Consider the following 22219-nt stretch of genomic DNA (forward strand, 5'->3'; position numbering starts at 1 on the left):
TAAAAATTTTAACAGTCTATTTATAAAAATATATAAAATTGTATTGTGACTTTTTTAAAAGGTATATCCTTTTTATTAATATACTGTTGTTAATTTTATCGTTTAACATAAAATAAATAAGTAAATTCTCTTTATTTTATATACGTACAAAGTTATAATTTCTTATATTATTCACTTATTTGTCCTTAATTTGGTACTTTTAATTCAATTTTTTTGTTCATTTAGATGTTATTGGACTCTTAACTGGAAAAGAAAAACTTATATCATGGTCAAAAATAGAGAGAAGTGACCAGTACATTGTGATTGATCTTCATGATTTGCATAGTATAAAATTTTAATATTTTAGTGTGAATATTTCTTTTGGTAATAATTATGTGTTGTGGTGCAAATTTTTTTTCTTTATGTATTACTACTTACTTTTCTTAATTCTCGCTTTCATTCAGAAATGAGAAAAAAAATAAGATACATACTGTGAGATCAATTTACAATCTAATTATTTGACCATCTATGTGATCACCAAGCAACCGAATACATAATTATTCTCTAATGTACAAAATTTAACAAAAACATTGTTAAGCATATTGGTTTAGCATTTATTTATATATTTTATTTATTTATGTTATATTTATAATTATATTATATCTATTTTTATCAATATATATGTTTTTAAAAAATTCCGTTGGTATTAACACATGGTATATTAAATAAATTAAATGATAGAAATACGTAACTATTTTCTTTTTCAGTCAAGATTTAGTAAAATAATGTAATTTAGACTTACAATATCAGTATATTAATAGTAAAGTGAAGAAAATAATATAATATCATATCAAAAAAAAATTTAATTATAATTTAAATATTTTAAACGGAATAATTATTACATATAATTTTTATATATGTAATAGCTACATTCGAGTTAATATATTTAATATTATATTTAAAAAACACAAACAATACATATCATATTACTTATTTATTAATTAAATTATTATAATTTAAATTAATTTTAATAAAATAATTTAAAATTATAATTTCAATCTTATCCTGTATCACTAAGTTATTATACTTATAATATTTATAATACTGATTTTGTAGGTGCAAGAAAAATTAGTTTCACTTAGTTGGACAAATAGACAATTGCTTAGGGTAATTTCAAATTCCTAAACGTTTGGTCATAACTTAAACTTCAGTTCAACTATTTATGCTCAAATATGAATTCTTAAAGCATAATTTAGAGTTTAACTGATTGATATCAAGCATTCAATTATCCTTTTTCGTGACCACCTTTCATATAGACCTACTTAACCAAAAACTACAAAATATCAAAGCAATCAGCCACAAAATCTCCAATCAGGTTATTATGAATAATCTTTCATATTGATGGTCTTCTTTCATTCTAAATGCATCAGTTTTCTTCTCAATCCATTCTTTTTTTTACATGGTTGTGTGAAACACGAGTTCATTTCCTAATACATTTATAAAGCAAACCTCAGTTTAATTTATACAATTATTAAGTAGCCAATCTATTATTCTGTTATGTGTAGAAATGATCGGGGCAAAAATATTATCATGATAATAACAATTCATAGTTGCACCAACATTAACAAAATATCTAAAATGGTTAAAACGGAAAGTAATTACTATCAGATTTTACGATGATTTACTATTAATTCGAAAAAACAATTAGTTATTAATAAATTTTTCTAACGATATTGTTGCATTGGCATTAAAAAATGTTATTTCACACATTATTACTGTTGAATTATTCTTACGATAAATCTAATAGTAATGTAATTTTTTTTAAAATTTAAAATAAATTATTAATTTTAATTTTAGTTTCAAATTTATTTTTTACACCTTAATGTTGAATTCATAAATAATGAAAAACCTATTATTTAAAATAAATCATACAATATTAAAATAAATTAAAAGTCAAGTACATCAAATAAATACAATCAAATAGTAAAACTACATATTCAAGTAATGCTTGTCATTGTCGTTATCGTCGTCGGTTTTGTGGTCCTGAATTGGTGGCGCAGAAGGCGGTGATGTCCGTGTGTCACCAACAGGACCACTGCCATCAGCAGTGGTGCTGCCACTAGCAAGATCGATGCTAGCGGCACACGTCTGGGCTTAGTAAAAGAAAAAGAGTCACAACACGTAATTTTGCTTTTCTTGCCAATGTATAAAAATATGTGAAAGAAAAAAAAATAAAACATCACCATTTAAAATAAAAATAGTTAATCATTGTGCGTATGAAAGGGGATTGAAAAATGTGCATGGATACAAAAAATAAAAAATTATTACATGATTGTAGAATAAAAAAAAATCATATATATAAGAAAATAATCATAACAAAAAAATAAAATATGCGACTTAAATATTTTTATGTACAATTAATATATATTTATACATAAATAAGAAAATATTTAGAATTATTTAACAAAATTAATATATACGTATACAAAAATAAAGAAATTACTATAAAAAAATTACTATAATTTATGAAGATTACACATACACAGGGACAGATCTATGTGTTTGGTTGTGGGGCAACCGCTCCCACTACAATTTGAAATTTTTTTGAGTAGTATATAATAATAATATTTATTTGTCCCCACTAAAATATTAAATTTGACCCAAAAATAATTTTTTATTTAATTTTTGATACTTCATAATCAATTTAAAAATTTCATATTAGATGTTATTAGAATGATTAATTATCAATTTAAATGAAATTTATGTTTTTTTTAGAAATCGACTTAAAAGAATATTATTTATCTTTTTTTATATTAGTTTTAATTTTTTTTTAATAACTGCATTAATTGAAAGAACTTTTTCAACTATGAATCTCAATAAGAATTGGCTTCTAATTGTATGAGAAGTAAATTTTTAAATAAGCATTTACTGATATATATATATATATATATATATATATATATATATATATATATATATATATATATATATATATATATATATATATATATATAAGAGTAATATTACACATTCAAGTCTTTTTACGAACTAAGTCTAACCAAGTTGAATAATAAGACTTAGAATAATGCTAGTCATAATTGATTTTTGTTATCTTAGATTAATTTGGTTGGACTTATTTAACAAAAAAATACTTGAATGTGTAGTATTATTCTATATAAAAAAAGAGATATTTCGATTGTATTGTTAAGAAAAAGATTGCTTAATTTTTTTAAAATATAAAATCCAAATAATAAAATTCTAAATTATGTGTTATTATTTAAATTATTATTTTAATATTTTAATTTGTAAATTAAATATTTTAAAGACTAATCATATTATATGTACATAGAAAATAACCACCTATATACATATTGAAATAAAAAATACATATTCAAAATAAATTAAATAATAAATATATTTATATATAAATATATAATGATTAATAAATATTTTGATGGTTGATTTTTATGTATATATAATATTTTTATTATAAAATTATTATTATATTATATATATTTTGCTTCACTGTCAAAATTTTTTGGATCCGTCACTGCACATACATGACATTAATAATAAAGAATAAAAAAATTATCGACTGTTGTAGGCTAAAAAACTAATTATAATCAGAAAATAACTAATATATGCAATTTAAATATATCTACATACAATTAATATATATGTATAAACTAAATAAAAATATATTTAGAATATTTAACAAAATAAATATATTCTGATAATAAAAAATTATTAACTAAACAATTAATATATACATATAAATAAATAAATAAATTATTATTATTTATGAAGATTATTATGTGTATGATGGTATTAATGGAATAACAAAATTATTGAATGATTATAGGCTCAAAATAAAATATTCATAATCAGAAAATAAAAAAATAATTAGCATAGGTGACTTAATATATATGTATATTTAAATAAAAAAATTTAAAATTATTTAAACAAAATAAATAAATATATCCTACCAATAAAAAAAACTATTGACTAAACGATTAATATATACCAGTAGCATAAATAAAAAAATTCTTAAATAAAAAAGAAATAATACGTTTTTTATTTTGAGAATAAAACGTAAATAATTATAATATAATAATTTATTTAATTATTAATATTTATAATTATTATTTTAATCATAAATTTAGAAAGAAAAAAGAATATTAGCAAAAAGATTAATGATTATATTAGAGTTGTTACACTTAACACTAGATTAAGAAAAAACGAACGCATAACATATTATTTTTTTATTAATCAAATTATTACAATTCAAATTAATTTTAATAAAATAATTTAAAATTATAATTTCAACCTTATCATATGCATAGTACAAATTATTGAACAATTTATTATCACATGCATGGCACGAGTTATTAAATAATTTCTCATATGTTTTTTTTCTCCAAAATAAATACACTATTTTTACCTATAATTATTATTCTTTATCAATTCTTTTATTTAAACACTATTATTATTTATTAATTCTTTTTATTTTTATTTTTCATATTTATTAAAAATTCCTTTTTAATATTTTAAGTATTAATTATTGTTATTTAATTAACTTATTTTTGGTATTTAATTATTAAAATTTTAGATATTAATTATACTCCAATTGTAATATTAAAACTTTGAACATGAGGTCAATTTAATTTTGGGCAATACTGGAAACAAATATATATGATATTTTAAGTATTAATTATTATTATTTATTAACTTATTTTAGGTATTTAAAATTATTAAAATATTAGATATTAATTATACCCTGTTTACAGTGTTAAGACTTTAAAGATAATCCCAATTTAATTTTAGATAATGTCGAAAGTAAATATTTATATGATATTAAGTTAGAAGAGTAGATTTTAATTTTACATAAAATAATATAACAGATATAATATATAAATAAATTTACTTAAGAAATATAATTATTTACAGTGTGATATTTTATTATAATAATATATTTTTTTTATCTATTCTTTCTCTTTATATATATATATATATATATATATATATATATATATATATATATATATATATATATATATATATATATATATATATATATTTCCTTATATATAAATACCAGTATATTAATAGTGAAGTGGAGAAAAAAAATGTAATATCATATCAACTTTTTAAATCATAATTGTAATTGAAATAATAATTTAAATATTTTAAATTATTAATACTGAAGTGGAAAAAAAATGTAATATCATATCAATTTTTTTAAATCATAATTGTAATTGAAATAATAATTTAAATATTTTAAATGGAATAATTTCATTTAAAGAATTAATAATTTAAACATAATTCTTTTACACTTAATAACTATATTTGAGTTAATACACTTAATATCATATTTAAAAAAGAATGAACAATACATATTATATTACTTATTTATTAATTAAATTATTATAATTTAAATTAATTTTAATAAAATAATTTAAAATTATAATTTCAATCTTATCACGTGCATGACACGGGTTATTACACTTGTTAATTCGAAAAACCAATTAGTTATTAGTAAATTTTTCCAACAATATTGTTGCATTGGCAATAAAAAATGTTGTTTCACACATTATTACTGTTGAATTATTCCTACGATAAATCTAATAGTAATGTAATTTTTTTTAGAAATTTAAAATAAATTATTAATTTTAATTTTAAATTTAAATTTATTTTTTACACTATTAATGTTGAATTCATAAATAATGAAAAACCTATTATTTAAAATAAATAATACAATATTAAAATAAATTAAAAGTCAAGTACATCAAATAAATACAATCAAATAGTAAAACTACAGATTTAAGTAATCTTTGTCATTGTCGTTATCGTCATCGGTGTTGTGGCCCAGAATTGGTGGCGCAGAAGGCAGTGATATCCGTGTGTCACCAACAGGACCGCTGTCATCAGCAGTGGTGCTGCCACTAGCAAGGTCGATACTAGCGGCACACGTTTGGGCTTGGTACACCTCAGACACTACCTTCATACGCTGAAGCCACTCCAGCGACTCCTTCTATCCTAGCCTAAGCTCATTCACAAACGTCACGTAGGTGAGGATCTCCTGATACCATCCCAATAATTGTTCAACTCCTGAGCTTGCTGCTGAAGGTTGCGTTAGAGCTCCTGCACCTGCAGCCTCAAATCCACGTCTTCTTCGGGCTGGACTAGTGGCAGAGCATGACGATAGCCTCAATGTGGAGGTGCAGATACTGTTGGTGAAGAATGACCTATACCGTATACACGATTCTTGTACGCCATTGAGGCGGTCTCACGCTAACCCGCATCGGTATCAACGACTGAAACTGCAAAGCCATCGGCAGCATCCTCCCTACTTTGTTGAGACTGTTGAGTCGTAGCCTCTAGTCTCTATATGTAGGACTCTTGTATTACACAAGTTATTGTAATTAGTACGACAGATATACAGTTAATTAATCTCTAAAAATTTTATAATAGAAGAACATATGTATGTTTACTCACATAATGGTCTTGAGACCGCTGATTAGCAAATCTCTCTTTATTCTCCTTCAGCATGTGAGTGTACTTGAACATTTCTGCCAATGTCGCCTCGTGATCCAATAACTTCGACTACACATGTTGCATTGAAATAATATGATTAGGATGCCTAGTAATGATATGCAAAAGAATATAACTAAGTTATTAACAAAATTAAAGTCACTACATACTAGCCTGGCGTTAGTCTTCATGAAGGTCGCTAAGCCGCCAATGTACTTGGACGGCCTGGCCGATGCCTTGGTAGCTTTGTTGGTGAGATGCCGATGCCTGAATCTCTCATTGGTCTCCTAATGAACAAACAAAGCTATCTTTATTTCCGGTCAGGGCCACATCATCCGGTGGTCCCATCCTTGACGAGCATCATCCAGCATCTGCTGTAGTCGCTGACCCATTTTATGGTCGAATATCTTTCTGATGGTAAGATCATGCTTAGCGTCCCATATAAAGTGCAACTGCAAGAAAGAAACTTAAAAATTAGTTAATCAAGATAGAGGATATAAACTAGCTAAAAATGCTTGAAACTGAAAAAAAAAGTAATTACCGCCCATTTCTGAAACCATTGCTCCCTGATCTCAGTGGGGATCTTTGTGTAGCTGGACTAGGGATGGTTGTACATTAGCTTGATGATATTGGTCATCTCCTGGGTACACGCATTGTTGTTAAGGAAATTTGAGCAATAACCATAAATAGGAAATAATAACCAGGCAACCAAATAAACCTAAATCCACTAAAAAGAAATCAATTTTCATGAGCTTTTAGCAATAACCATAATCAATAAATAGGAAGCAATAACTAGACAACCAAATAAACCTAAATCCACTAAACAGAAATAAATTTTCATAAACTTTCAGCAATAAGCATAATCAGTAAACAGGATACAATAACCAGGCAACCAAATAAACCTAAATCCACTAAACTAGAATAATTTTTTAGGCACTTTCTGTGATAACCATAAATAGAAAACAGGAAGCAATATTCAAACCTAAATCCGCTATACTAAAACCAATTTTCAAACACTTTCAGCGATAACTATAAACAGTAAATACGTGATACTCGCCGTGATACTTACCATGTGCCACCATCAGGCCAAATATTCAATCATACGATGGGAGGTGGTGGAGGGGCATCAGCTACCTCACTTCCGTGGCTGGACCCCAGGGCCGCGGCATCCATCGCTAAAGGCGGCCGTGGATGCAGGCTGCTGAGCGGTAAGAGGCAGCGTCGTCACCATAGACGGAGGCACGTAGTTGGGGTTGGGGACCATGATGAACGGTTGGTCTGCTAAACCCGCAACCTGTGACGTCACCGAGGTGGTCAGAGTAGAGGAAGAGGATCTAGAAGTCTCGGGGGTACTGAAGAACGAAACTCTCGCGCGATCTAGAATTTTCACAAATAAATTCCCGTTGTAAGTATAGCTTCTAGACCGACAAGAATTCCTTTCTTACAAACCGTTTGGTTGTCACAAGTAACAAACCCAATAAATTTATAAACCGAAGTATTCACACATCGAGTCGTCTTCTCAAGGAATTGCAGGGAAGTATGATTTATTATTGGTTATGTAAAAAGATATAATTTTGGGTTTTTAAAAGGGTTTGAACAAGAGAAATAAATTGCAGGAATTAATAAATTAATAACTAATAAAACTCTTGGCAAGTTATGAAAACTGAAAGTCCTATCCTAGTTATCCTTATCAATGGTGATGAGAATCATATTTTTGCTCCCACTAAGTCAACCTCTAAATATGAAGGTCAGTTAAGAGGACAAATTAATTTAACACCTAAAGTCCTAGTCAACTCCTTAAGGAAAGACTAGAGTTATAGGAATCTAAATTAATCAGCAAGAATAACAATTATCAATCACGATGAGTTTGACAACTCAAGAGTCACCAATTAATCAACCAAAGCCAATAGTAAAAAATCTAAATTATTTATATAAATAGAGAAAAGCAATCATAAGTCTGAAATACCTCAATGCATATTAATTAAGAAAATCAATCCTAACATGGAAAGTTCATAAACAAATAAAAGAGAATATAAATAAAAAGAACATTGAACCTGTGATCTGAAGAAAATAAAAATATTGCTAAATCCTTTAGGAGGAATCCTAATCCTAATTCCTAAGAGAGGGGAGAGAACCTCTCTCTCTAAAAACTACATCTAAAATTATGAAAAGTGAATTATGATATGATATGAAGTATATGTTGAATGAATGGATTCCCCCACTTTATAGCCTCTAATCTGTGCATTCTGGGCCGAAAACTGGGTTAGAAATAGCCCAGAAATCACTGATTTCGAAATCTGGTACGTACAGGTCGCAGGAAAGTGACGCGGAAGCGTCGTCCACGCGTTTGCGTGGATTGAGATTTTGCAAATGCGACGCGGGCGCGTCATCCACACGTCCGCATCGCCTAACTTCGGGGCAGCTATGGCAAATTATATGTCATTGCGAAGCCCCAGATATTAGCTTTCTAACGCAACTGGAAACGCATCATTTGAACCTTTGTAGCTCAAGTTATGGTCAATTTAGTACCAAGAGGTCAGGCTGGACAGCTTTAGCAGTTCCTTCAGTTTCTTGTATTCCTTCCACTTTTGCATGCTTCCTTTTCATCCTCTAAGCCATTCTTGCCTTGTAATCCCTGAAATCACTTAACACACATATCAAGGTAACGAATGATAATAAGAGAGGAATTAAATAAAAGAAAATAAAAATCAAAGAAGCATATTTTCAATCATAGCACAAAATCAGGAAGGAGAATGTAAAACCATGCAAATCATATGAATAAGTTGGCAAGGACTTGATAAAAATCACTCAATTGAGTACAAGATAAACCATAAAATAGTGGTTTATCAATCTCCCCACACTTAAACATTAGCTTGTCCTCATGCTAAGCTCAAGAGAAGCTATAAAGGAGTGAAGAGGAATGATAGAGAGTATGCAATGCAACCTATCTATGCGGATGCAACTACATGCAAAATGTTTCTACCTACTTGGTTAAAAGCAAATAAGTTCTCCAAGACAAAAATAATTCAAATTCCACTAATTCAAATCACACAATAAAAGACAAGTAAACTTGTAAGAAGATAGCTCATGAAAGCAGGGAACATAGAATCAAGCATTGAACCCTTACTGGTAGTGTATATCACTCTAGTCTCTCAAGTGTATAGGGTAATCACTCTATTCTTCTCTAATCATGCTTTCTAAACTTTGTTCTCCGTCTAACCAATCAACAAATATTTAATGTATACATACAAACATCATGAGGTCTTTTTCAAGGTTATAATGGGGCTAAGGTAAGGGTAAGGGTATATATATAAGGCTAAGTGAGCTAATAATTGAACCCTTGATTAGTCTAAGATGTCACCTAACATATACATACTCTATATAATCTAGAAATCTTGCCTAGCTGCCCAATTTTCCCACTTGTGTGTTACATACTCATGCACCAATTTTATTTTTGATTTTATCCCATGTGCATTGATTCTTTAATTTTTGCATTGGGGTAATTTTTGTCCCCTTATTTAATTACTTAATAAAATTTTTTTCTTTTTTTTCTTTTTCTTTGAAATATAAGAATAATATATCAAATGCACATGGTGTTTTAATTATTTTGATTTCACATGAGCATGCTCCCAAATTTCAAATAATTTATTCACTTTAATACCTTTTTCCTATCATCCCATGCTCTCATAAATTTCCCCACACTTAGTTGATACACAATTTCTATCTTAAGCTAACCAAGGATTCAATTTGGGATTTTTATTTTGTTTTTCTGCTTAAGGCTAGTAATGTGGTTATAAAACAGAAGGGGATTAAAAAGCTCAAAGTGGCTAACAAAGGTGACATAAAAGGGTAGGCTTATTTGGGATAAGTGAGCAAAAACAAGTAATGGCCTCAATCATATGCAAGCATGTAAATACACTAAATAATGGACATATAGAATGGAACAAAGCAAAGATTGCAATTATAGAGAAGAAAACACACAAAAATAAAATTCATGGTTTAAATAGTGTAACCATGTAATTAAGCTCAAAATCTCATGGGTTGTGTGCTCTTAGCTTTTTAAACTATGTTCCAAATACAACTTCAAATAAATTTAACAAAAAATTTTTTTAATTTAAATTAGTGAGATATTATAAAAATTTCTTGAAAAAGAAAATATTACTTCAACCAAGTAGTAACTAAATGCATAAAATCAAACAAACATGCAAATGCAATAATTAACAAATTAACATTGGTATTGAAAAGAAGAAAAATAGCTAACCCATGGAGATCGGTATCGACCTCCCCACACTTAAAGATTGCACCGTCCTCGGTGCATGCTGAGATGTGCAGGTGGACGAGTGGCTCCGTAGCTAGTGCTCTTTGTGTTCCTTTCCTTGCTGGTGGTTTGGGAGTAGCTTTCTCTTTACCTTTCTTGGTGGCCATCATGAAAGGGAAAGAGTAAAGACGTTAAAACTTCAAGGATTAGAGCAAGGAAGAGAACGGAAAATGTGGTAATCAGTGCACAGTAAAGAAGAATGACGTTAACACATGGTCAGAACTACATGCGAAAAGTCATCAATGGAAGTATATCAAGTGCATGTGATGACAGTTAAATGCAAGGTATTTATTGGCATGCCGGTAAAGGCATGAGTAGCATAGATCAAGCATTCAATGTCCAAGTTAGATTACCAAGTCTTTCAAACTAACAATATGCTTGTAATAACAATTATATTTAACTAATAAAATATAAAAGAGGTTTTGTGAAAAGCAAGCATTTAGAGTAGTAGAATAAAAAAATAGTGCACAATGCCATACGGGCGTTTTACAAATACATAGCATGCATGGTAAATAAGGTATTGAAAGTATTAAATTGAACATGCAAGCAACCCTATAAAAATAATATATAATTGTCAAACAGTTCCTTTAATAATCCACAAGCAAAATATAGAGAATAATGACCCAAATAAATTTCTAACACCAAAGAAAATAATGCAATGAATGAAAGAATTCAAATAAATTAAATGAAATAGGATGGAAGTGAAGAGGGGTGAGAGGTTAAAGGAATGAAGAAGAAGGAAGTAAGAAAGAAGGGAGAAAGAAATAAGAAGGGAAAGAAAAGATTAGGATTTAGGGAAGAAAAGATAAGATATTTGGCTGTTCTGTATAAGCTGTGCGGCGTAGGCGATGCGAGCACGTAGGACATGCGGTCGCGTGGATAGCGCTTCGATGAAGTGACGCGAATGCGTAGGTCACGCATTCGCGTGAAGTGATTCGTGCCTTCAGCGCGAGTGCAGCCTCGCGGCCGCGCAACTCTCTGGTGAAAAACTTGTTTTGCCAAAACTTTGGGTGACGCGATTGCGTGGTGGACGCGATCGCGTGGTTGGCCTTGTTTTAAAGAACGGCGCGGACGCATGGGGAAGGCGTTCGCGTGGTAGGGCTTGTGCTACAAGCACGAGGCCAGCCCAATTCCAGCTCAACTTTTGGCCATACACCCTTTTTACATCGATTTTGAGGCACGCGTTCGCATGGGTGACGCGGACGCGTGGGAGGCATTTTGCCCACATGACGCGGACGTGTCAGCGACGCGGTCGCGTGGACTAATTTGTGCCAAAGGCACGCCTCCAGTCGCGCTTTCGCGTGACTCTCTGTTCAGTTTTCTTTTCTTCCGAATGCACTTGTGACGCGGACGCGTCAGCGACGCTTACGCGTCGATCGCGTCTCTTTTTTTTTGATGCAGTATACAGAATGCAAAATGCAATGAATGTCATGCAAAAATTTCAGGTTCAATAAAAATTCAAAAACAGACTAAAATGGAAGAGGAACGATAATACCATGGTGGGTTGTCTCCCACCTAGCACTTTTAGTTAAAGTCCTTAAGTTGGACATTCTGGTGAGCTTCTTGTTATGGCGGCTTGTGCTTGTATTCATCCAAGAATCTCCACCAGTATTTGGAATTCCAACAGCCTCCGAGATCCCAAACTAGGCGCAGAAAGCCTTCAAGCAAGCTAAAGCAAGTGACAAGGCCCCAAGAGTCTTGATTTCTAGATTGAATTCCGGGGTCCCAAACCTTGCTTTTGCACCTGTTTTCTTGTTGATCATTAGTGTTCCAACCGGGTGGCAGGCAATCTGAATTCTCACTAAAGCAGCCAAACAACTTCCTAGACCTATTTAGTTGAGCTCTACACCAACCTTTATGTTTAAACTTTGAGCACACAACCATGTTGAACCTTGCTTGACAACTCCAACCACTAACCATCGTCCTCTTAATCTTGATGCCACAGAGAGCTCTAAGTTGACCACTCGTCTCCAGTAGTCCATACTCAAGTGGGAAAATAAAGGTCAAGGATAAGAATTTTACCCACTTAAATGTTGTGTTGGACGGTAATGGCCTTGGGAGAGGTGTTTCTAATAATTTTGCAAGCTCCACTCCCTTGTGCTTTTCTTTGACAACTTTCACCTCCTTGTAAGCTTCTTCAATTTCAACCTCCTCCTCTTGGTAGCTTTCTTCCGATTCAATTTCTTCTTCATTGTTCGCCAAGGGCATAGGAGGTTGTGCTTTTTCTTCTTTAATCTCCATGTCAAGTCCAATGGGAGAGGATTCAAATGTAGATAAGAATTCATTAATGATTGAATCCATCTCTTGATCATCCCCTTCAAAGTCTTCAACCATGATATGCTTTGGAGGTTGTACACCCTCCGCGACATCAATTGCAAATGTCTTAGAAGGAGGCTCTATGACTTGAGTTTCCCATGAAGGTTCTGCATCTCCTAAGTCTTCAACCACTTCTTCCTCTTCAATGGCAGGCATAGCTTCTTCCAATTGTTCCAATACAAAGTCGTGCTGCTCACTGTCCACTGGAGTTTCCAACTTCTCCTTCACACCACGTTCTTTAGTAGATTCTCCATATAAAGCCATGGGGGTTCCTTGAATGTCCGAACGTCAGGAAGGTAATCGAATTATCGCTTGATCCAGTTGGCGAAGGGTTGCATGGAGTTTTTCCACTATTTCTTTGAGACGATCTCGTGATTCTTGTTACGCTCGGCTATCATAAGTAGGATCATAGTGCTCTTGGATTGATGGATATAGAGATGGTGTATATTGAGGTGGTGGTTCTTGGGAGTAATTGGGTTGGAATTGGGGTGATTTTATATATGGTTCATATGGCTCATAAGGTGGTCGGTATGGTGGTTGAGGGTTAGAATTATATGAGGTTGTTTGGTAGTAAGGGACTTGTGAGTATGGTGGTCCAAATTCATGTTGAGGAGGGGGTTCATAGGCATATGGTGGTAGTTGTTGATAATCAAAAGAGTGCTCACCATAGCTGTTATCTTGGTATGCATCACAGAATGGTTGTTGATAGTCCATTGGAGGTGGTTGTTGCCATGAAGGTTGATTAAATCCTTGTGGCTCCTCCCATCTTTGATTGTTCCAACCTTGATGCTTGTTCTCATTATAGTTCACATTCCTAACAATAACATTGGAATCAAACTTGAAGCCAAAGGGGTGAGAGTTCATAGTAGTAGGAGAAAATAAAAAAAAAAGCTAATAAAAAGAAAATATTTTGAAAAAGATATGATTTTTGAAAAAAGAAAAATAGGATAAAATTTTGAAAAAGATAAGATAAGATTTTGAAAAAGATATGATTTTTGAAAAAGATTTGAATTTTGAAAAATAAGATAAGATAAGATAAAACTTTTAAAATAAAAATCTAAAATTTTTTTTTGAAAAATATTTACAATGACCAATAATAAGGCACACGTTTGTATTCCCCAGCAACGGCGCCATTTTGAAGAACGAAACTCTCGCGCGATCTAGAATTTTCACAAATAAATTCCCGTTGTAAGTATAGCTTCTAGACCGACAAGAATCCCTTTCTTACAAACGTTTTGGTTGTCACAAGTAACAAACCCAATAAATTTATAAACCGAAGTATTCAAACCTCGGGTCGTCTTCTCAAGAAATTGCAGGGAAGTATGATTTATTATTGGTTATGTAAAAAGATATAATTTTAGGTTTTAAAAGGGGTTTGAACAAGAGAAATAAATTGCAGGAATTAATAAATTAATAACTAATAAAACTCTTGGCAAGGTATGAAAACTGGAAGTCCTATCCTAGTTATCCTTATCAATGGTGATGAGAATCATATTTTTGCTCCCACTAAGTCAACCTATAAATATGAAGGTCAGTTAAGTGGACAAATTAATTTAACACCTAAAGTCCTAGTCAACTCCTTAAGGAAAGACTAGAGTTATAGGAATCTAAATTAATCAGCAAGAATAAAAATTATCAATCACGATGAGTTTGACAACTCAAGAGTCATCAATTAATCAACCAAAGTCGATAGTAAAAAATCTAAATTATTTATATAAATAGAGGAAAGCAATCATAAGTCTGAAATACCTCAATACGTATTAATTAAGAAAATCAATCCTAACATGGAAAGTTCATAAACAAATAAAAGAGAAAATAAATAAAAAGAACATTGAACTTGTGATCTGAAGAAGATAAAAATATTCCTAAATCCTTTAAGAGGAATCCTAATCCTAATTCCTAAGAGAGAGGAGAGAACCTCTCTCTCTAAAAACTACATCTAAAATTATGAAAAGTGAATTATGATCTGATATGAAGTATATATTGAATGAATGGATTCCCCCACTTTATAGCCTCTAATCTATGCATTCTGGGCCAAAAACTAGGTCAGAAACAGCACAGAAATCGCTGATTTGGAAATCTGGAACGTACAGGTCGCGAAAAAGTGACGCGGATGCGTCATCCACGCGTTTGCGTGGATTGAGATTTTGCAGATGCGATGCGGGCGCGTCATTTACGCGTCTGCGTCGCCTAAATTTGGGGCAGCTATGGCAAATTATATATCTTTGCGAAGCCCCGGATGTTAGCTTTCCAACGCAACTGAAACCGCATCATTTGAACCTCCGTAGCTCAAGTTATTGTCGATTTAGTACCAAGAGGTCAGGTTGGACAGCTTTAGTAGTTCCTTCAGTTTCTTGTATTCCTTCCACTTTTGCATGCTTCCTTTTCATCCTCTAAGCCGTTCTTCCCCTATAATCCTTGAAATCACTTAACACACATATCAAGGCATCGAATGATAATAAGAGAGGAATTAAATAAAAGAAAATAAAAGCCAAAGAAGTATATTTTCAATCATAGCACAAAATCAGGAAGGAGAATGTAAAACCATGCAAATCATATGAATAAGTTGGCAAGGACTTGATAAAAACCACTCAATTGAGCACAAGATAAACCATAAACCATAAAATAGTGGTTTATCAGGTACCGGAAGAAACTCTCTCTACTCTGACCACGGTTATGGCCACGACTAGCAGCCTGATCCGCAACACCTGTACCCGTCGTCATGTCTGCAAATAACATACCAACTAATAGAAATTTAGCATAACAAGTCAACAATAAATTATAACAATAAAGTGTGTGCAAGTATGAGGAACAAGTTTAACACTAATGTACTTCCTATAGTCAATAGCACACGATTGATTTCAAGAATTGAAAAAGTTCCTAATATAACCCAAAACCAAATAAACATCCAAAATTAACATACTTGGATTATATAGAATCAAGGAGCTTAAAATTGTATTAATCTTGTACTATTGGACAAAGAACCTCAATAATGCAAAAATTAAGATTTTGGTCAATTAAAAGAATTTCACATCCATTCATCAATGGATAATAACAATAACAATAAGAATGTGAAAGCAAGCATTGATTTTCATGGATTGAACCAAAATTTCATTAAGAACTCGTTGAGGCATATTATCGAACACTTGATATACCAAAGTGTAAATGACACAAAATGACACTAACAGACATCCTCTCAGCACCAATTCAAAATCTCAGCACCAATAACACTAAACCAATAGCATAACTTATGAACTTAGCAGCAAATCAATAAAAACAACCTTAACAGTGAATTAACACAATCAAAACCAGCAATAAAATAGAGAATCTTCATAAAATCAAACAATTATAAAAAAATCTCAGCAACAATTTCTCAGTAGTCATCAATGTAACAATTAACACAATTAGACAATTTCAAACACTACAATAATTCAAAACCTAATGTATTGAATCTAACCTAACTTAATCAACCTAAATCCACTAAGATTAGAAAACTAAACTGAACTAATTTTGAAAGTGATTCAAAATTAAAATTGAAATTCTAATCAAACTTAAACTAAATTAAACTAAAACTAAAGGAATTGAAAAAGAGTTGTTCAAGAACCCGTAATGAAGAACATAGTAAGAAATAAGGGAAGAGGTGGATGTTACAACAGTGGTCGGCAAAGTTGCGTCAAAGCTTGCTGGAATGAAGGGGACTACTACAGCTTCAGTTCTGTATTAATGAGACAGAGAGAGCAGGAGGCAACAATTGAGCCTGAGAGGGAAAAGAAGGGAAGAAAGAGAATGGGCTTGCGATGGCGGCAGATGATGGTGACGGCGACACTAGAGAGAGAGAGAGAGAGAGAGAGAGAGAGAGAGAGAGAGAGAGAGAAAGAGAGAAGAAGAAGAAGAAGAAGAAGAAGAAGAAGAAGAAGAAGAAGAAGAAGAAGAAGAAGAGTATGAAAGCATCAGTTCTTATCATAGGTAGTATGAAAGCATCTATAACATGATAATTAAGTACCCTGTGATTAGGGGTGGAAAAAAGCCAGGGGCCTGCAGCCTGGCTTGTGTTTGGCCTGGCCTATTATAAAAGAGGCACATGCTCATCCTCTTCTAAAAGCCTTAATATGTTAATAGGCCAAGCTTAAACTCACTGATTAGCCTTATTGGCCTGTCAGGCCTGTCTGGGCCTGATAAAACATAATTAAATATATAAATAATTTTTTATTATTAATAAAATTATGAGATATTTTAAATTTATTATATTTTATTATAAATATTTTTATATATTTTAAATACTTTAAAAGATTAAAAATTCTTATAATATTAAATATGACATATTTTATATAAATATTTTTATTAAAAAATTATTTTTTAAATAATATTTTTATTGTTGTAAAAAAAATATCAGATTTTTTAACAGGTTTCAGGTCAGGCCAGGTTGAATAACAGGCCAGGCCTAGTACTTTATAAAGAACCTATAGCAGACTGCAGGTCAGGCTCAGGCCAATTAACTACATGTCAAGCCAGGCCTGTGATGAGCAGATAATTTATACGCTTTTTGGCATTGTTTTTAGGTAATTTTTAGTAGGATCTAGTTACTTTTAGGGATGTTTTCATTGGTTTTTATGCTAAATTCACATTTCTGGACTTTACTATGAGTTTGTGTATTTTTCTGTGATTTCAGGTATTTTCTAGCTGAAATTGAGGGACCTGAGCAAAACTCTGATAAGAAGGCTGACAAAGGACTGCTAATGCTGTTGGATTCTGACCTCCCTGAACTCGAAATGAATTTTATGGAGCTACAGAACTCCAAATGGCGCGCTCTTAACGGCGTTGGAAAGTAGACATCCAGAGCTTTCCATCAATATATAATAGTCTATACTTTATTCGTAATTAGACGACATAAACTGGCGCTCAACGCCAGTTCCATGCTGTATTCTGGAGTCAAACGCCAGAAACACGTCACGAACCAGAGTTGAACACCAAAAACACGTTACAACTTGGCGTTCAACTCCAAAAGAAGTCTCTGCACGTGTAAAGCTCAAGCTCAGCCCAAGCACATACTAAGTGGGCCCCGGAAGTAGATTTCTGCATCAATTACTTACTTCTGTAAACCCTAGTAGCTAGTCTAGTATAAATAGGACATTTTACTATTGTACTAAGGGGTCTTTTGACAGTATAGTCTTTGACCATTTGATCTTTTGATCATTCATGGGGACTGGCCATTCGGCCATGCCTGGACCTTCATCACTTATGTATTTTCAACGGTGGAGTTTCTACACACCATACATTAAGGGTGTGGAGCTCTGCTATACCTCGAATTTTTATGCAACTACTACTATTTTCTATTCAATTCAGTTTATTCCTGTTCTAAGATATTCGTTGCACTTCACCATGATGAATGTGACGATCCGTGACACTCATCATCATTCTCACCTATGAACGCGTGACTGACAACCACTTCCGTTCTACCTTAGACCGAGCGCATATCTCTTAGATTCCTTAATCAGAATCTTTGTGGTATAAGCTAGAATTGATGGCGGCATTCATGAGAATCCGGAAAGTCTAAACCTTGTCTGTGGTATTCCGAGTAGGATTCAGGGATTGAATGACTGTGACGAGCTTCAAACTCGCGATTATTGGGCGTGATGACAAACGCAAAAGAATCAATGGATTCTATTCCGACATGATCGAGAACCGACAGATGATTAGCCGTGCTGTGACAGAGCATTTGGACATTTTTCACTGAGAGGATGGGATGTAGCCATTGACAACGGTGATGCCCTACATACAGCTTGCCATGGAAAGGAGTAAGAAGGATTGGATGAAAGTAGTAGGAAAGCAGAAATTCAGAAGGAGCACAGCATCTTCATACGCCTATCTGAAATTTCCACTGATGATCTACATAAGTATCTTTATCTTTATTTTATGTTTTATTTATTATTATTTTCGAAAACCAATATAATCATTTAAATCTGCCTAACTGAGATTTACAAGATGACCAAAGCTTGCTTCATACCAACAATCTCCGTGGGATCGACCCTTACTCACGTAAGGTTTATTACTTAGACGACCTAGTGCACTTGCTGGTTAGTTGCGCGAAGTTGTGAAGTTATGTTTGGACCATGGTATCATGCATCAAGTCTTTGGCGCCATTACCAGGGAGGGAACGAACAACAATTTCACATCTAAATCACAATTTCTCCTACCAAGTTTTTGGCGCCGTTGTCGAGGATTGTTCGAATTTGGACAACTGACGGTTCATCTTGTTGCTCAGATTTGGTAATTTTCTTTTCAAAAATTTTTCAAAAATTTATCTCTATTTTAAAAAAAAATAAATTATTATATGACTTCAGAATTTTTAAGAATGAATTCTAGAGTTTCATGAAGCATGTTGAAGCCTAACTGGCTGTAAAGCCATGTCCAAATTCTTTTGGATTGAGACTTCCACTTGTCAACATAAAGGGCATGTATATAGAGTTGGATGAAGTATCAGCTGTTGCATGCCTGATTTATATCCTAAAGTTGGCTGGCTATTAAGCTATGTCCAACCCCTGGATTGGAGCTTTAGGCTAACATTGAAAGATTCCTGGAACTCTTCTTAAAAATTTTGAATTTTTTATTTTCTTTTTCCTATATGTTTTTCAAAAAATATAAAATAAAATAAAAAAAATATAAAATCAAAAAAAATAAAAAATATTTTGTATTTCTTGTTTGAGTCTTGAGTCAATTTTTAAGTTTGGTGTCAATTGCATATTTCTAAAAAAAAATTTATGTATTTTTCGAAAATTCATGCATGGTATTCTTCATGATCTTCAAGTTGTTCTTGGTAAGTCTTCTTGTTTGATCTTGATGTTTTCTTGTTTTGTGTCTTTTGTTGTTTTTCATGTGCATTTTTGCATTCATAGTGTCTAAGCATTAAAGATTTCTAAGTTTGCTGTCTTGCATGTTTTCTTTGCATAAAATTTTTTTTCAAAAATATGTTCTTGATGTTCATCATGATCTTCAAAGTGTTCTTGGTGTTCATCTTGACATTTATAGTGTTCTTGCATGCATCATGTGTTTTGATCCAAAATTTTCATGTTTTGGGTCATAATTGTGTTTTTCTCTCTCATCATTAAAAATTTAAAAATAAAAAAAATCTTTTCCTTTTTTCTCTCAAAATTTCGAAAATTTGAGTTGACTTAGTAAAAAAAGAATTTAAAATTAGTTGTTTCTTGTAAGTCAAGTCAAATTTTCAATTTTAAAAATCTTATCTTTTCAAAACTTTTGCAAAAAAATCAAATCTTTTTCATTTTTCTTATGATTTTCGAATATTTGAAAATATTTTTCAAAATCTTTTTCTTAATTTTATTTCAAATTTTCAAAACTTTGCTAACAATTAATGTGATTGATTCAAAAATTTGAAGTTTGTTACTTTCTTGTTAAGAAATGTTCAATCTTTAAATTCTAAAATCATATCTTTTAGTTTCTTGTTAGACAAGTAATTAATTTTAATTTTATTTCTCTTTCAAAATATCTTTTCTAACTTCTTATCTTTTCAAAATTGATTTTCAATTCTTTTTCAACTAACTAATTAACTTTTTGTTTGTTTCTTATCTTTTTCAAAACCACCTAACTAATTTTCCCTTTCTAATTTTTGAAAATCAATCTCCCTCTTTTTTGAAATTCTTTTTAATTAATTAATTGTTTCAAATTTTAATTTTAATGTTATTTTTTCTCTTAATTTTCGAAAATTACTAACTCTTTTTCAAAATTTATTTTCGAAATTCTCTCTCTCTCTCTTCTCTTTCTATTTATTTATTTATTTACTAACACTTCTCTTCACCTCAAGAATTCGAGCTCTATCCTCACCCTTGTGTTTGGATTCTTCATTCTTCTTCACTCTTATTCCCTTTCTTCTTCTACTAACATAAAAGAATCTCTATACTATGACATAGAGGATTCCTCTTCCTTTTCTGTTCTCTTCTTTCTCATATGAGCAGGAAGAAGGAAAAAGGTATTCTTTTTGAAGCTGATCCGGAACCTGAAAGGACTCTGAATAGGAAACTAAGAGAAGCTAAATTACAACAATCCAGAGACAACCTTACTGAAATTTTCGAACAAGAAAAGGATATGGCAGCTGAAAACAATAATGCAAGGAGGATGCTTGGTGACTATACTACACCTACTTCCAAGTTTGATGGAAGAAGCATCTCAATCCCTACCATTGGAGCAAACAATTTTGAGCTGAAACCTCAACTAATTGCTCTAATACAATAGAACTGCAAATTCCATGGACTTCCATCAGAAGATCCCTCCCAGTTTTTAACTGAGTTCTTGCAGATCTGTGAGACTGTCAAGACTAATGGAGTAGATCCTGAAGTCTACAGGCTCATGCTTTTTCCTTTTGCTGTAAGAGACAGAGCTAGAATATGGTTGGATTCCCAACTTAAAGATAGCCTGGACTCCTGGGATAAGCTGGTTGCGGCCTTCTTGACTAAGTTCCTTTCTCCTCAAAAGCTGAGCAAGCTTAGAATGGATGTTCAAACCTTCAAATATAAAGATGGTGAATCCCTCTATGAAGCTTGGGAAAGATACAAGCAGATGACTAAAAGGTGTCCTTCTGACATGCTTTCAGAGTGGACCATTCTGGATATATTCTATTATAGTCTATCTGAGTTCTCCAAGATGTCATTGGACCATTCTGCAGGTGGATCCATTCACCTAAAGAAAACACCTGCAGAAGCTCAAGAACTTATTGATATGGTTGCAAATAACCAATTCATGTACACTTCTGAGAGGAATTCCGTGAACAGTAGGACGCCTCAGAGGACGGGAGTTCTTGAAATTGATGCTCTGAATGCCATATTGGCTCAGAACAAAATATTGACTCAGCTAGTCAACATGATTTCTCAAAGTCTGAATGGATGGCAAAATGTATCCAACAGTACTAAAGAGGCATCTTCTGAAGAAGAAGCTTATGATCATGAGAACCCTGCAATAGCAGAGGTAAATTACATGGGTGAACCTTATGGAAATACCTATAATTCATCATGGAGAAATCATCCAAATATCTCATGGAAGGATCAACAAAAGCCTCAACAAAAC

At 31.8% G+C, this 22219-nt stretch overlaps 1 non-coding gene across 1 annotated transcript; it reads right to left on the reverse strand.

Moving 5' to 3' along the window:
- Positions 1 to 21637: 21637 nt before the first annotated feature.
- LOC112704229 (small nucleolar RNA R71) lies at positions 21638 to 21745 on the reverse strand. The gene has a single exon (XR_003154865.1). It is a non-coding gene; the product is annotated as a small nucleolar RNA R71 (small nucleolar RNA).
- Between the last annotated feature and the right edge of the window lie 474 nt (positions 21746 to 22219).

This window comes from Arachis hypogaea, chromosome 7 (assembly GCF_003086295.3).
Source record: "Arachis hypogaea cultivar Tifrunner chromosome 7, arahy.Tifrunner.gnm2.J5K5, whole genome shotgun sequence".
Taxonomy (NCBI): Eukaryota; Viridiplantae; Streptophyta; class Magnoliopsida; order Fabales; family Fabaceae; genus Arachis; species Arachis hypogaea.